The following is a 15344-nucleotide window of genomic DNA, read 5'->3' as shown; positions in this document are numbered from 1 at the left end:
AGGGACGAGATAATGTAATTCTGTTCTCTTGGAACAACCGGAAAATTGCAATGGCAACCACACACCCAAAGCAATCTGTTGAGCCCAAGGACGAGAGTTCTAGTTTCCTAACCTAATTCGCAATGAGCGGGAGTTGAGCGAGGCTGTCAAAGAAGCGAGTGTTTTTGTCCCTTGGTGTTGAAAGGGTTGTTGAAAATTGGCGGAGGCGAAGGTGACATTCCACAAGATGTGCAGCAGATTTTCAATCAATTTGGGAACTACTTTACGAAAATCTGCCAAACGAGCTGCCTCTATGCGGGACATACAACACCGAATTGACTTGGTGCCTGGAGCTAGCCTTCCGAATCTGCCCCATTATCGGATGAGCCCCAAGGAGAATGACATCCTGAGAGAATAGATTGAAGAATTACTGCGGAAAGGATTTATCGGGAGAGTTTGAGTCCTGCGCGATTCTGTTTTCTGGTTCCAAAGAAAGACAAAACTTGGCGAATGTGTGTTGATAGCCGGGCAATCAACAAGATAACAGTCAAGTACAGGTTTCTCATTCCACGGTTAGAAGATATGCTGGACGTTCTTAGCGGCTCAAGGGTGTTTTCTAAGATAGATTTGCGAAGCGGATACCACCAGATTCGCATACGACACTGGAGACGAATGGAAAACAGCGTTCAAGAGCAAGGACGGATTATTTGAATGGTTGGTGATGCCATTCGGATTGTCAAATGCACCTAGCACTTTCATGCGGCTCATGAATCAGGTTCTTCGACCATTTATTGGTTCTTTTGTCGTTGTTTATTTCGATGACATTTTAATTTCTGATACCACAAAAGAAGAACATCTTGTGCATTTGAGACAAGTTTTAGATGTGTTGAGAGAAAATAAGCTGTATGTGAACCTTAAAAATGTACTTTCTGCACAAATAAGCTCATTCTTGGGTTTTGTTGTTGGTGGGAATGGTATCGAGTAGATGACGAGAAGATCAAGGCAATCCTTGACTCAAAGACAATACAAGTTGAAGCTTCCATGGTTTGGCCACCTTTCTGAAGATTTGTGAAGCATTTTAGCACCGTTCTTTGCACCTATCACGAGAATGTTTGAAGAAGGCGATTCATTTGGGAGAGGAGCAAGAGAGAAGCTTTGCGAAATAAAAGAAAGCTTTGCACCGCACCGGTTCTAGCTCTTCCAAACTTTGAGAAAGTTTTGAAGTTGAATGTGATGCCAGCGGTGTGGGAGTCGGAGCTGTGCTCTCACAAGACAAGCGGCCAATTGCGTTCTTTTCGAAAAGTTGAGTGATGCACGTCAAAAGTGGAGTACTTATGACCAAGAGTTCTATGCGGTTGTTCGAGCTTTGAAGCAATGGGAGCATTATCTTATCCAGAAGGAATTTGTTTTGTTTACAGATCATCAAGCGTTGAAGTATATTAACATCCAGAAAATATTGATAAAATGCATGCTAGATGGATGACTTTTTTGCAGAAATTTTCGTTCGTTATCAAGCATACTTCCAAGACCAATCGTGTGGCGAATCTGTAGGAGAGCTTCATTATTAGTCACGCGACTCAAGAAGTTGTGGGGTTTGAATATGCGAAGGAATTATATGCACGGTGACAATGATTTCCGGGAAATTTGGATTAAGTGCACTAATCAAGAGCCAATGGCAGATTACTTTCTCAATGAAGGTTATTTGTTCAAAGGCAACCAGTTGTGTATTCCAGTTTCTTCTTTGAGGGAGAAGCTCATTCGGGACTTGCATGGTGGAGGGTTGAGTGGCCACCTAGGCCGTGACAAAACAATTGCATTGTTGGAGGAGAGATTTTACTGGCCACAGCTCAAACGTGATGTTGGAACTATTGTGCGCAAGTGCTACATTTGTCAAACTTCGAAGGGGCAGGTACAAAACACTGGATTATATATGCCATTACCAGTTCCTAACGATATTTGGCAGGATCTTGCTATGGATTTTGTCCTCGGATTGCCCGAACACAAAGGGGAGTGGACTCTATATTTGTGGTGGTTGATCGGTTCTCAAAAATGGCGCATTTCATAGCCTGCAAAAAGACTGCCGATGCATCAAATATAGCCAAACTGCTTTTTCAGGAGGTTGTTAGCTTGCATGGGGTTCCTACATCCATTACATCGATCGTGACACCAAGTTCTTGAGTCATTTTGGATCACTTTGTGGAGACTGTTTGGGACTACTTTGAATCGTATGACCGCTCATCCCCAACCGATGGCTGAGAGTTACAAACCGGACATTGGGCAATATGGTGCGAAGCGTCTGTGGAGAGAAGCCGAAACAATGGGATTATGCATTACCGCAGGTGGAGTTTGCATACAACAGTGCAGTCCATAGCGCTACTGGGAAGTCTCCATTTTCCATTGTTTATACTGCTATACCTAACCATGTTGTAGATTTGGTGAAACTGCCTAGAGGCCAGCAAACCAGTATGGCAGCGAAAAATTTGGCTGAGGAAGTGGTAGCCATTCGAGATGAGGTCAAGCAGAAACTTGAGCAAACAAATGCTAAGTACAAAGCTACTGCGGATAGGCATCGACGTGTTAAAGTGTTTCAAGAAGGCGATTCTGTGATGATATTTCTGAGGAAGGAGAGGTTTCCAGTTGGCACTTACAGCAAGCTTAAACCGAAGAAATATGGTCCTTACAAAGTGCTCAAACGGATCAATGATAATGCCTATGTTATTGAGTTGCGGATTCCATGGGAATTTCAATATTTTTAATGTTGCAGATTTATATGAGTTCCGTGAAGATGAGGTTCTTTATCCAGATCATAACTAAATTCGAGTTCTTGAGGTGGAAAGGACTGATGTAGAAACGGATAGCGATTTAATCGCGGTTGAGCAAGAAAAGGGGACGTGGTGAGTCGTTTGGCCTTTCAAAAGCGCATTCGAAGTTCGAGTTAATTCCAAATAAATTCTGTTTTTCCGTTTGAGTTACATAGTTAATTCCCAAAATAATTCTGTTTTTCCGTTTCGGAGTTACATAGTTAATTCCCAAAATAAATTCTGTTTTTCCGTTTTGGAGTCACATAGTTAATTCCCAAAATAAATTCTGTTTTTTTCAGTTTGAGTTACGTAGTTAAGTCTCGAATTAATTCTGTTGTTCAGTTTTATTTGTAATAACTCCCCTAGCAGTTACAAGGGTTGAGAGTTGTGTATTTAGACGGGTTCGTCTAACGTTTTTTGGCAGTTCAGATTTTAATCAAATTAATCAAAGAGAGTTTCTCTTAATTTCTGGTGGATTCCAGTTTCCTTGTTACTCAAGGTTTTCGTTTGAAACCTTATTTGCTTGTGCTGCGTCACTCTACCATAGGGTGAACAAAAATAAAATAATAGCATATGAATTCTCATCTTACTCATTTTAGACAAATAGGGATATAATAGGAACAAAAAAATTTAAATACAAATAAGTTAAATACAAAAGTTTGAATCAACATGTCAAAGATGGAATGTAATTTACGTGGCAAACTAGTCAAGAGACTTGTATCAATGAACAATAATTCGAGGACTAGATTCAATTATTGGTTGGATTTTTGGATCTTTATCAATTTTACTATTTTTTATAAAGATAAAGGATGACAGTCACACTCACTTGTTGACCTGTGACGTAAGCATTTACAAGGCTGGATTGATAAGAGGCACTAGAATTTCAATGCTTTTCCTAAAAAAAATTACAAAAAAAAAAAAGAAAAAAAAAAGAAAAAAGAAAAAATGGCAATCCCTTTTGAAAATCCCACGTACAATAATATTTAAGTCACATTCAGCTCGATACACTTTTTTAATCAAGCATGCCCATTCTTTTTACACAAGGAAACAAAGTAAGACCTATTCAAAAGTGACGTATAGCTCAACACACTCGGCTATGAATAGCTCAACCATTTGAGATCATCCTAAAGAGCATTCGACCCAAAAAAAACAAAAAAAACAAAAAACAAAAAACAACAACAACCTCAAAGAACAATGGTTTGGATTTGGATAACAATTGGGTTGCTTGCCCTTGCTATCCTGCAAGCATGGTGCAAGAACAAGAAGACGACGTTACCTCCTGGTCCAAGAGGGTTTCCCATTTTTGGAAGCCTTCACTTGCTAGGGGAGTTCCTAGCAAGGACCTTCATTGACTAGCCCAAAAATACGGCGACATCATGTACATGCGCTTAGGCCTTATTACTACCATTGTTGTCTCATCTCCAAAACCTGCCGAGTTGTTCCTCAAAACACACAACCTTGCGTTTGCTAGCAGGCCACCCCACGAAGGTGCAAAGCACATCTCTCTTGGGCAGAGGAACTTGAGATTTGCTGAATATGGTTCATATTGGTGCGACATCCGAAAGATGTGCACCCTTGAGTTGCTCAGCAACCAAAAAATCAACTCCTTCAAGTCCATGCGGATAGAAGAGGTTGCTCTACGTGTTGAGGCTATTCAGGCTGCAGCAATAGGCCTTATTACTACCATTGTTGTCTCATCTCCAAAACCTGCCGAGCTGTTCCTCAAAACACACAACCTTGCGTTTGCTAGCAGGCCACCCCACGAAGGTGCAAAGCACATCTCTTTTGGGCAGAGGAACTTGAGATTTGCTGAATATGGTTCATATTGGTGCGACATCCGAAAGATGTGCACCCTTGAGTTCTCAGCAACCAAAAAATCAACTCCTTCAAGTCCATGCGGATAGAAGAGGTTGCTCTACGTGTTGAGGCTATTCATGCCGCAGCGAATTGTGGAAGTATTGTTGGAGAACAATTAGAATAAAACCAAAATAATAGAATAATACAAACAAATGAAATATATTTTATACAGATATAATTGAATCAATACAACAGTAATGTAAATTGTAGAATACTGACTTGGATTGTAGATAGAGTCCTGCAGAGTTGCGAGTGTCCTTTAGATAGTATTTCTCCTTTACCCTTGTGCTTGTAGTTCGATAGAGTCATTTGCGAGATTAAACTATCTTAAATCAAAGCCTAAGCACGGTGGCTTTGATTTACGGCGAACAATGGTATGAAGTAAAAGTGGACGAGAAAAAGCGTGCGATACCGTTTTTGGTGCCAAATACTTGCGGCGAAAAGGCGTGTCGTCGTGCAAATTCTGATGTCGGCACATTCTCGCGGCGGAAATTTGCATATGCGCGATCTTGTTTAGAGTTTGCGTGGACGAAGGTTTGCGCGACGAACAAGAGTTTTGTAGCGCAAAAAATCCGATGTTGATAGGTTCTTGCGTGACGAAAAAAAGTTATTTTATGAGACGAAAAAATGGTTTTGCGCGACGATAGTTTGCAACGAAAATGTGGTTTCGTCTCGCAAAATCCTTCTTCTACATCTCTGGATTCTGCCATTGCAGAAGCAGAATGCAAAAAAATTTAAAACCTTTCTCTCATGCTGTGCTGCTGCCTCTGCTGGGAATTCAATACGCTCATTGGATAAGTATTATTTGTCGTTTGTTTAAAAGTATGAATGTAAATTTGTGCTAACGCTATTAATTTTGTTCTCATTATAGATATTTATAATTTACGATTGTGGAGAACGATTGAGAAGGTATTTTATTCATTTCATATTAAATTAATTACATTATGTTGAACTTAGTTTGTTGTATTTATATTTTTTGTTGTGAAAGTATATTTATATTATGTTGTTAAATTGTGCGTGACGTAGCACAATGTGTTGTGATGTATGAAGTTAATTGAAATTAACTCCGTACTTTTATTATTATTCTTTAGTAACACTTAGTTTCATGTTCGAGATTAGTTGGATTTCGTGCATGGATGCGTAAAGCATGACTGCGGTCCAATTAATTCTTGAATTGTCCCATTATTTGGACAGTTTGGTAATGCATAGTGTTGTCACGTAATCTACGGCTACAGGATTAGGTTTCGATTGCGGAGATTTCGGTGTCATCTAAGTACGTTCTTCGGGTGGTACGTAGGTATTTATACTTATGCCCACCTCAAGAGCGTATTGAATCTTTGGCGAAATTTATCCACGTCGAAATCTAATCTCATATAAGCCGTAGGTTACGTGGCAGGACTATGCATTCCCAAATGGGATAGGACCCTTACCGGAGGCATAAGGAGACATTATAACTTCATATGAAGTTGTTGTGATTGTTGTGTTGTGATTGTGGTTTCAGGAGTTATGAGCAGAAGGTGGATACAGAACCCGAATAGATGCGCAGACGAATACTTGGATGAAATCGAGGATTTTATTGAGATTGCACGTAGACACAACTCGGGTGCAACTAGAATCCGTTATCCTTGTAGGAGGTGTAACAACACGTTGTGTGAGGCAATTGAAAATGTTGGATTTCATATAGTAAGGAATGGAATGATTGAGACATATAGCATTTGGAACCTTCACGGGGAACAATTAGACCATGCTTCATCTTCAAATGCCACAAAAGTGGACAATGTTGAACCTATTGTGGATCATAATGATCAAGTCATGGGTATTATACAGGATGCTTTTCTATTTGCATCGACCAACATCAATCAGGAAGGGGAAGATGATGTGCCTACACCAATAGACAGTACGGAGTTTGAACAATATGAAAAATTATTAAAAAATGTCAACCAAGACTTATACCCAGGGTGCGAGATCTTTTCTGTTCTCACGACCATTGGAGCTAATGCACGGAAAAATAAAGTATCGTATGTCGAACCTGTGTTTCGTTTACTTTTTGAGAGTTTTCAAGAGGATGCTTCTGACGGACAATTGTTTGCCGAAAGACCATAAACACGCGCAAAAGGTGTTGAATGGTCTGGGTTTGGGTTATGAAAAAATTCACGCTTGCAAATATAATTGCATGTTATTCTACAAAGAGCATGAAACGTTGGATACATGCCCTATATGCAATGAGTCGAGGTTCAAAATAACATCTCAGAATAGAACGACTAAGATCCCACAAAAAGTCATGCGTTGTCTGCCCCTGAAACCTAGGTTGCAACGATTGTATATGTTGACGCATACTGCCATAGACATGAGATGGCATAAGAAAAACGGGTAGGCGATGATGTGATGCGGCATCCTGCAGATGAGGAGGCATAGAAAGAGTTCGATCAAACATTCTCCGAGTTTGCTGCTGATCCCCGAAATGTTAGATTGGGACTTGCCACTAACGGATTCAATCCGTATAGGGTTCTAAACCAACACCACAACACTTGGCCGATTTTGGTATTCCCATATAATTTGCCGCCTTGAAAATGCATGAAAAAAGAATACATGATGATGAGTGTTGTGATAACTGATGATTCTGGCAGGTCAATCGATGTTTACTTAAGGCCGCTGGTTAATGAGTTGAAGGATTTATGGACAAACGGTGTTCGCACGTACGATAAATCAACTGAGAAGATATTCACTTTGCGGGCAGCGATTATGTGGTGTGAATGATTTTCCGGTACATGCACGTTGCGTGAATGTTGACGGAGGTAAATTCTTGGACTTAAGAGCCATGACGCCATGTGTTTATGCAACGCCTACTTCCTGTGGGTATTCGACACCTATTGCCGGAAGATGTAGTGAAGCTAATCATGTTGTCCATATTTTTTTTCCCAACTGGCGGCAAAAACATTGCGAAAGATAGACATGTTTCAGTTGCGCCATGACATTTTCCAAGTCCTATGCAAGTTTGAGATGATATTTCCTCCAGCTTTCTTCACAAGCATAATGCACGTGATCATTCACTTGCCAGAAGAAGCATTGCTTGCTGGTCCTGTCAACTATTGCTGGATGTATCCAATAGAAAGGTATATATAATCCTTATCGTTTGTGTATGCATCATTATCACAAGCTTGCTAATTTGTATCATATCGCTTTATTTTGGCAGGCTTCTCGGAGAGCTAAAAAAAAGTGTACGCAAGCAGCGAAGCCTGAAGGATCAATTATAGAGGCTTCGGTTCCATATGAGTCGCTTACTTTCTGTGGAATGTATTTAAAAGATGTGGAGACGACTTTCAATCGTCCTCAGCACAATAATAACAGAGGTATGAGAAATGAAAAACTTTATGTTTTTGCCCAAAGCGCACGACCCTTTGGAGATCCTGGACGAGGAGAGTCGTTTTCTAGAAATGACATGGAGGTAGCGCATTGGTTCGTACTTAACAATTGTGATGAGATAATAGCATACTTAGATGAGCATGAAGAGATGATGAAGCGAGAACATCCATCACATTTGGTTGCCCAGAAACACCGTGAATTGTTTCCACAATGGTTTTGGGATTCTGTAAGTTATAAGTGTTTTTTATTTGACAAATATAAATTGTAGTATTTAATTTTTTCATACTAACATGTGAATGATTTTGTATAATATTAGGTGAATAAGTTGAAATCATCGAATTCCCATATTTACAGTGATGAGTTATGTCACTTGGCATTCGGCCCGGATTCGCGCTGAATTGTTCTCGGGTTGTACAAAATGGAGGGGAAAGTACGGACATTGATTTCTATGGCAAACTCACAACTGTCGTGCAATTGCTTTACAAAGATCGATACGAAGTGATCATGTTTAAGTGTCGATGGTTTGACACCAACCCAAATAAGCCGAGAAGTGTTAAAATCGATCATGGCTTACTATATGTGAACATTAACAGAACTTGGTATGATGATGACCCTTACATTTTGGCAAACATGGCAACACAAATCACTACAAGAAAACAGGCCTTCTGTGACCAAATTTTACATGACACTGAAAATTCCGTCACATTTGACTTGTATAAGTGAGAAAATTTTGCAAGTCGTCACCTAAACGTCTTGAAATGACCTAACAAAATTTTCGCTCCATCTTCGTCACATTATAATTTCGGTGTCGCCACAAATTACATAGCGGAAAATCTTGGAGCCCAATTTTTTTACTAAATGTGATGAATAATGCACATTCGTCACAGAACATGAAAGTGAGGACTGAAAATTTTATTGGGTGAAGATTGGCAGCGTCACTCATGGCCCGAAATAAAAAAATAAAAAATAAAAACAAAACCCAATGCTTCATTCAACCTAAGTCAAATGCTTCATCATCATCTACACTAGCCCAAGAACAAAACCCAACGCTTCATCTACACTAGCTGCGCTCCCATCCACAAACCACCGGCGACGACGACCGCTCCTCCTCTCTGGCAACGACGACCACTGGTCTTCCTCTCTCTCTCTCTCTCTCTCTCTCTCCCTTACTCCCTTTCTCTCTCCCCCTTCGCGTGACCTATTGTCTCCCACATTCAATCACAAACAAATTCTCATTTCAATCTATTCCCTCGACAATAACCACGGCTAATTAAGTCCACCTTCCACTTGTAATCTCTCATCCCCTTGAGATGTGTTCTTGGTCGAAGGAGGGTGTGGCAGAGGCAAGTGTGGGTCTGGAAATGTGTTCTTAGTGGGGGCAGGGCTTGGGGACCCTGAGCTCCTAACATTGAAGGCTTATAGAGTTATTTAGAATGCTGATCTATTGTTGTATGATAGGTTGGTGTCCAATGATGTGTTGGAATTGGTTGACTCTGGTGCTAGACTTCTCTATGTGGGCAAGACTGCTGGGTACCATAGCAGAACCCAGGTAAAACACTAATCTTTATCGGCATTTCTTGTATTAGCTGAAACAACCTTTCAGATTTTATTTTGATTTTCAATTGAGTTTCTGATATGGGTTCTCCCTTACTATAAATTTGAAATCTTTAGGCAATTTGGTGAATTGGGTATTTGGGTTTGTGTTAATTTGTATCTGGGCTAGAGAAGTGAATTGGGGCTTTACTTTGGGGTCTTGGGAAAGAGCTGAATCGTTTTTTCCCCCTTTCAGGAGGTGATACATGAATTGCTACTGAGTTTTCTTTGAAGTGGAGCTAATGTTGTGAGACTAAAAAGAGGGGATCCACTGGTGAGTTCCTAAATTGAAGTATGATAGTTTGTTACTTGTGGTATTGTGGTGTCCTATCAAATTTGTAGTGAAACGTATTTTTTGTCTTTAGGTGTTTGGTAGGGTGGGGGGGGGGGAGATGGATTTTCTGCGACAGCAAGGAATTGAAGTGAATTTTAGTCCAGTTACAATGATAGATTAGTCTGGTAAACACTCTTATTTAGTGGAGACCTTTTATGATAATATATTAAAGGTACCAGAGATACCAATGGTTGTACAACATGGTCATTGCTCTTGTGTTGTTTTAATTCATGGTTTAATTTCTAATATGAACATGGCAATGACTATAACGTTTTCCTTTTGTATTTTGACAATTTGACTTTTCTATGAATCCAAGAATTTTTTTTTTCAGTACTTAATACTCTTATGTCAATGACAATGGTGTAGATTTTTGTTTATATATCCCAAGTATTCAATTTGATATATGATAATGTTGTCATATGTTCAATTGGTTATTTCCCTGGACTCTGCATTCACCATTTTTTGAATTAATTCTCTGTTTTTCTTGTTAGAGAAATTAATAGTCAAAGAATCATGACAAGGAGTTTATTAAAGTTAACTTCTTCTTATTAGTATTTGAAAAGAAAATGGATGAGAAACTCTTGTTTCTTCATATTTGGCTGGCGGCACTTGCAATTGCACATGGGCTGCAGACTTACACTTCAAATATAAATATTATTTCTTCTTTCATTCTTCACATCTTGGTTGCACATCACGTGGGCTGCTATTTGCTTTTCATTCAATGGCATGAAGGTATGGCTCTTTATTTGCTGCCAACCCATGTGTTGCCAGTCTTTGTTGCTGGCTTTTCAGATGGCTATTTGGTTGGAGCTGTCGCTCCACTCTCCTTGCTCATCCTTTCTTGCACTTGCCTCTGTGATGCTTCCAATATTCCTTCTTAATATCTCCAGTACACACCTATATAAAATCATGATATTAGAATAGAACGTAACAATTGTAGCCCAATTGATAAGAGTTTGGGTGCTGCTGCAAAGATGTTGCTACCAAATAGTTGTTGCAGGACTTGTTGCAGCTATTAGTTGGGGGATCATTAGCTGACCACAAATTTTTATTCCTTGGTGCTGGAGAGGTGAGTATGTTCCCTTAGTTGAAGATACTTTTAATTACTTTCGAAGAGTAATAAAGAAGGGGTAATTCCGTGTATATTCTTTGTCATTGGTGAAGTTGAAAATTGTGAAATTCTGGGACTTAGTGGTTCTCTCTTCCAAAACGCACCTCTTCTTTATATATATTTTCCATAGGAATGCTCTTCCCTGTCCTCTAACCCTAACTGATGTCCCCTACGCTAGCACTTTGTTGTTGTGTCTCACAGTCTCACTTGTTTAATGGTTTCGGGCCGACACTGGCATAGCAGAACTGATAGCCCTTGAAGTTTCCAAACAAGTTTTTAGCTTACTATTTGTTTGATTTAACTTGTACGATAAAAGATCCTTAGTATCTTACCCAAGAGAAAACAAAAAAGATCCTCAGTAATTATTTATTATAAAAAGTGGTATTAGAATAAATCTTGATACATACAAATTTTTTTGGTTTTATCAGAATTTGCTGCACTATGAAAATGATTATTGAATTATAGCAACAACTTTGGATGGCTGCATAGATTTTAACTTTGGTTGGAATTGGGCTCCACTTGTGTTTACCAATTTCAAGTCCTTGTGTGTTTAGAACTATCTAAAACTTTGGAATTCTTATTAGTTGGTTAATAATAGGTTGATAGTTTTACAGATTTTCTATTAATTCTTCTTTTGTTTATTTCTATGTCTAGCCACAGTCAATATCCTTGGAAGAACAAGTAGACCACTAATTGATAGTACATAAAGACCTTGTTAAAAGGATTTTTTCTTGTAGTGAGTTAACTTTTTAGATGGTTTAAGATGTATTTGAATTATTTGTCTAGATGGTTTGTACATAATTTTTTCTGTGTAAATGAAAGAAAAATGGATTTGTTGTGTCAATTTGTTGTGTAAGCACATCTTTTTGTTATATGGAGGCCATATTTTCTACCTATATTACCACATGAATGATTCTTTTGTAGCTTTTTATACTTTATATGTACACCTTCATTTTTAGGAGTGTAATTTTTATTTTTTTTCATGCTTCTTGACATTTAATCCTTTCATGGATTCTGTTTTTCATCTTTTTATTTTCCTCACCATGGTCACTTCTTAGACATCAAACATTAATTCTGTTTGTCTTCTCACTTTAATGTTAACAATGTTGTATTATGTTTTATATTTTCTAGTAGTGTGTAGCTTCCCAGCCATAAATAAGGATGTTCTTCCCCAATGGTAATTAGGCCTTTTATCTCTCTGTTAAACAGCTTGATGTTCTTCCCCAATGATAATTTGCCCTTTTATATCTTCTATATCCATTTTTATGACCATTTTTCTTTTTTATGACAGTTGAACCAAAAATATCCATTCTTTTTGGTTGGCGTTGAGGATTGTTTGCAATTTGGTTCAACTCTTTTTCATCTTGGGACAACATTATTTTTAGTTGTAGAAATATTACATTGTAGTTATGAGAAGAAAAAAACATGTAGTTGATACTATTTTATATCAAACAATGTAATTATTTTGATGTAATGGAATGAAATTTGAGTTCAATTTACTTGTGAAACTTTGGGATCTTGAATGTATTGTTTTGTTATATTATACAAGAAAAGAATATAATGGGGAATGGTAGTAATCGAGTTGAATTTAATTGAACTGAATGCTGATCAGATTATATGTGAGACTTGCACTCTCACAATTTTCATAAATATATGAGGAACAACTCCCCACAATTTTCATAAATATGTGAGGAACAACTCCCCACTAATGCTTGTGAAATGTGACCAACGCGGCTTGTCACCGATAGATACAATAAGTGACTAAAGATGCCTTGTGCAAAGATACTATATGTGATGAAACATTCGTCACATATAGAACCAGTATGTGACGAATCGTAAATTCGTCACGTCAAACAATCTGTGATGGGGTATAGGTGACGAACCTTGTGACGCCGAAAATGCGTCACATATTGTCAACTGTGACGAATTTACATGTTTAAGTGACGACTACTCGTCTTCATACAAGGCTCGTTTTTTTGTAGTGAATTGTGTATCTAGATGACCCTAAAGCCGGGAGCGGTTGGAAAGTTGTTAAGAAGATGGATCATAGGAGCGTGTATGCTATACCAGAACTAGACCCAGCTGACAACGAATTAGACAATGTGGCTGACCAACGTTTAGAATCTTCAATCGAAAATGATGCGGAAACACTTCGAGATACAAATGTTATACAAGAACCGTTTCAAATACAAAGAGTGTCTTCAATCGAAATACCGATTTAGTCAATTACAATTGACCTCGGTGATCTTCTGCGATACGATGTTGCAGCGGGCCCGAGCAACGACGATGATGTTGTTATAGAGGAGGAGGAGGAGGATTGGGAGACTGAAAGTGATGATAGCAACGATAACGAAAGTTATTATAGTTTAGATGATGAATAATGAATTTTTTTTGTAATTTTATTATGTTAGTATACATATTTTGTGTATACAAATGTTTGAATATATGTAGTTGTTATATCCAAACATTATATATGTGGAGATATGAAACATTATTAAAATAAATTTAGTTATAAAACATTGGTAAATCAATATATCCAAACCCTTTTAATAATAAATTTTAAAATTATTTTCACAAAACAATTTTTAAAAATGAAAATGATAAACAATCTGACATGGCGCCAAATCCTTGCGCAAGCGAAGCATCGCGCTTATTGTGCACGCAGAAGTTACTCGTCGCGTAAAGTTATAATTTTGCACGACAACAAACCGTCCGTCGCGTGAAGTCTCTCGTAACGCAAGTATATATTATTATTATTTTTAATATATACACACATATAAATTTGAAATTGACGATCGAATTAGTTCATTATATTCATATAGGGTCAAGGAGTGTAGCTGTAAAAAATCATCAAAATCGGAGTTCAAATAACCATTAAATCATGACTTTTGATTTATAACCGTCGAAAAGTTTTGTCCCGTTACTTGAACTCTAAATGTTTTTTTTTCCGATTTTTGGGGTCTATGATCTCGAAGTATAAACAAACAAGTTTGATGGCTGGATTACTGAAACTAGTTTCGTAAAATGCGTATGCCATCAAAACACAATATTCATCAATAATGAACAGTTTATTTATACTTTCGTTAAATATAACATAAGATTATGTGATATCCCCTAGTATAAATATCTCAAATTGAAGATCAAATTCAATCATTGTATTCATATTCGGTCAAGAAATATAGCTGTAAAAAACCATCAAACTCGGAGTTAAAATAACTGTTAAATCGTGACTTTTCCTTTATAACCGTCGAAACATTTTATCCCGTTACTTGATCTCTGAATGTTTGTTTTTTCTGATTTTTGATGTATATGATCTCGAAGTATAAAAAAACAAGTTTGCCGGTTGGATCATTGAAACTAGTTTAGGGTTTAGGGTTTAGGTTTTAGGGTTTAGGGTTACACTTTGCGCGACGAAAAAAACGACGATTTTGTCGCACAAAGTGTACAGAACAAAGGCTTGCGCGACGAAGCTATGGGTTGTTCGTCTCGCAATCTCATTCAGACCTTTCACTTTCCCCCGGAACACTGAGTAAATTTTTTGGCAATCACAAAGCTTGTGCGACGAAACACACGACCATTAAATCGCGCAAAGTGTATAGAACGAAGGCTTGCGCCGATACCAGTTCTTTCGTAGCGCAATCTCATTTAGACCTTTCACTCCCTCCCAGAACACTTAGTCCATATTTTTGGCAATCACATGCTTGCGTGACCAAACTCATGACTATTCGTCACGCGAAGTGGACAGAACGAAGGCTTGCGCGACGATAAGAGTTTCTTCGTCGCGCAATCTCATTTAGACCTTTCACTCCCCCCCAACACTTGGTAAAATTTTTTGGCGAATCACAGGCTTGCGCGACGAAATGTTGTTTTCTTCGTCGCACAATCTCATTTAATTTAGCTCCCCCCGCGCAAACCCTAAATCCCAAAATTTGGCTGATTGACAACCTTGCGTGATGAAAAGTCTTGTTCTTGCGTCACGCAAAGTGAATGATTGGAGAAGCTTGCGTGACGTTTTGGTTGAGTCACAACATTGCGCGACAGAAATCAATGTGCTTTCATCGCGCAATATTCATTTAAAATATTTTGCATGACGCTTTTAGTCCTTCATCGCGCAAAGTCGAATAAGTTTTAGAAACGTCGCGAGCTTCTCCTTCTTCCTCAGTTTCTCAAACTTTCCCTAACTCTCTCTCTCTCTCTCTCTCTCCACCGTCACCTCGGTCCACGACTCGCCGCCAATTTAGACCGAGCCGCCACAACCCTCGAACCCGGAGCTTCCTGCCATCACCGTCGATCCTGCGCGAATTTG

The 15344-nt window shown here is 38.5% G+C and overlaps 1 long non-coding RNA gene across 1 annotated transcript; it reads left to right on the top strand.

Moving 5' to 3' along the window:
* Nucleotides 1-7481: 7481 nt before the first annotated feature.
* Nucleotides 7482-9923, top strand: LOC148919001 (uncharacterized). Its single transcript, XR_016124984.1, has 3 exons — nt 7482-7750; nt 7831-9549; nt 9790-9923. It is a non-coding gene; the product is annotated as an uncharacterized LOC148919001 (long non-coding RNA).
* The last annotated feature ends 5421 nt before the right edge of the window (nt 9924-15344 follow it).

The sequence above is a fragment of the Prunus mume genome, linkage group LG3 (genome assembly GCF_029339155.1).
Source record: "Prunus mume cultivar Tortuosa linkage group LG3, ASM2933915v1, whole genome shotgun sequence".
NCBI classification, from domain to species: Eukaryota; Viridiplantae; Streptophyta; class Magnoliopsida; order Rosales; family Rosaceae; genus Prunus; species Prunus mume.
The sequence above is the reverse complement of the archived record's forward strand: the minus strand, read 5'-3'. Positions and strand labels throughout refer to the sequence as shown.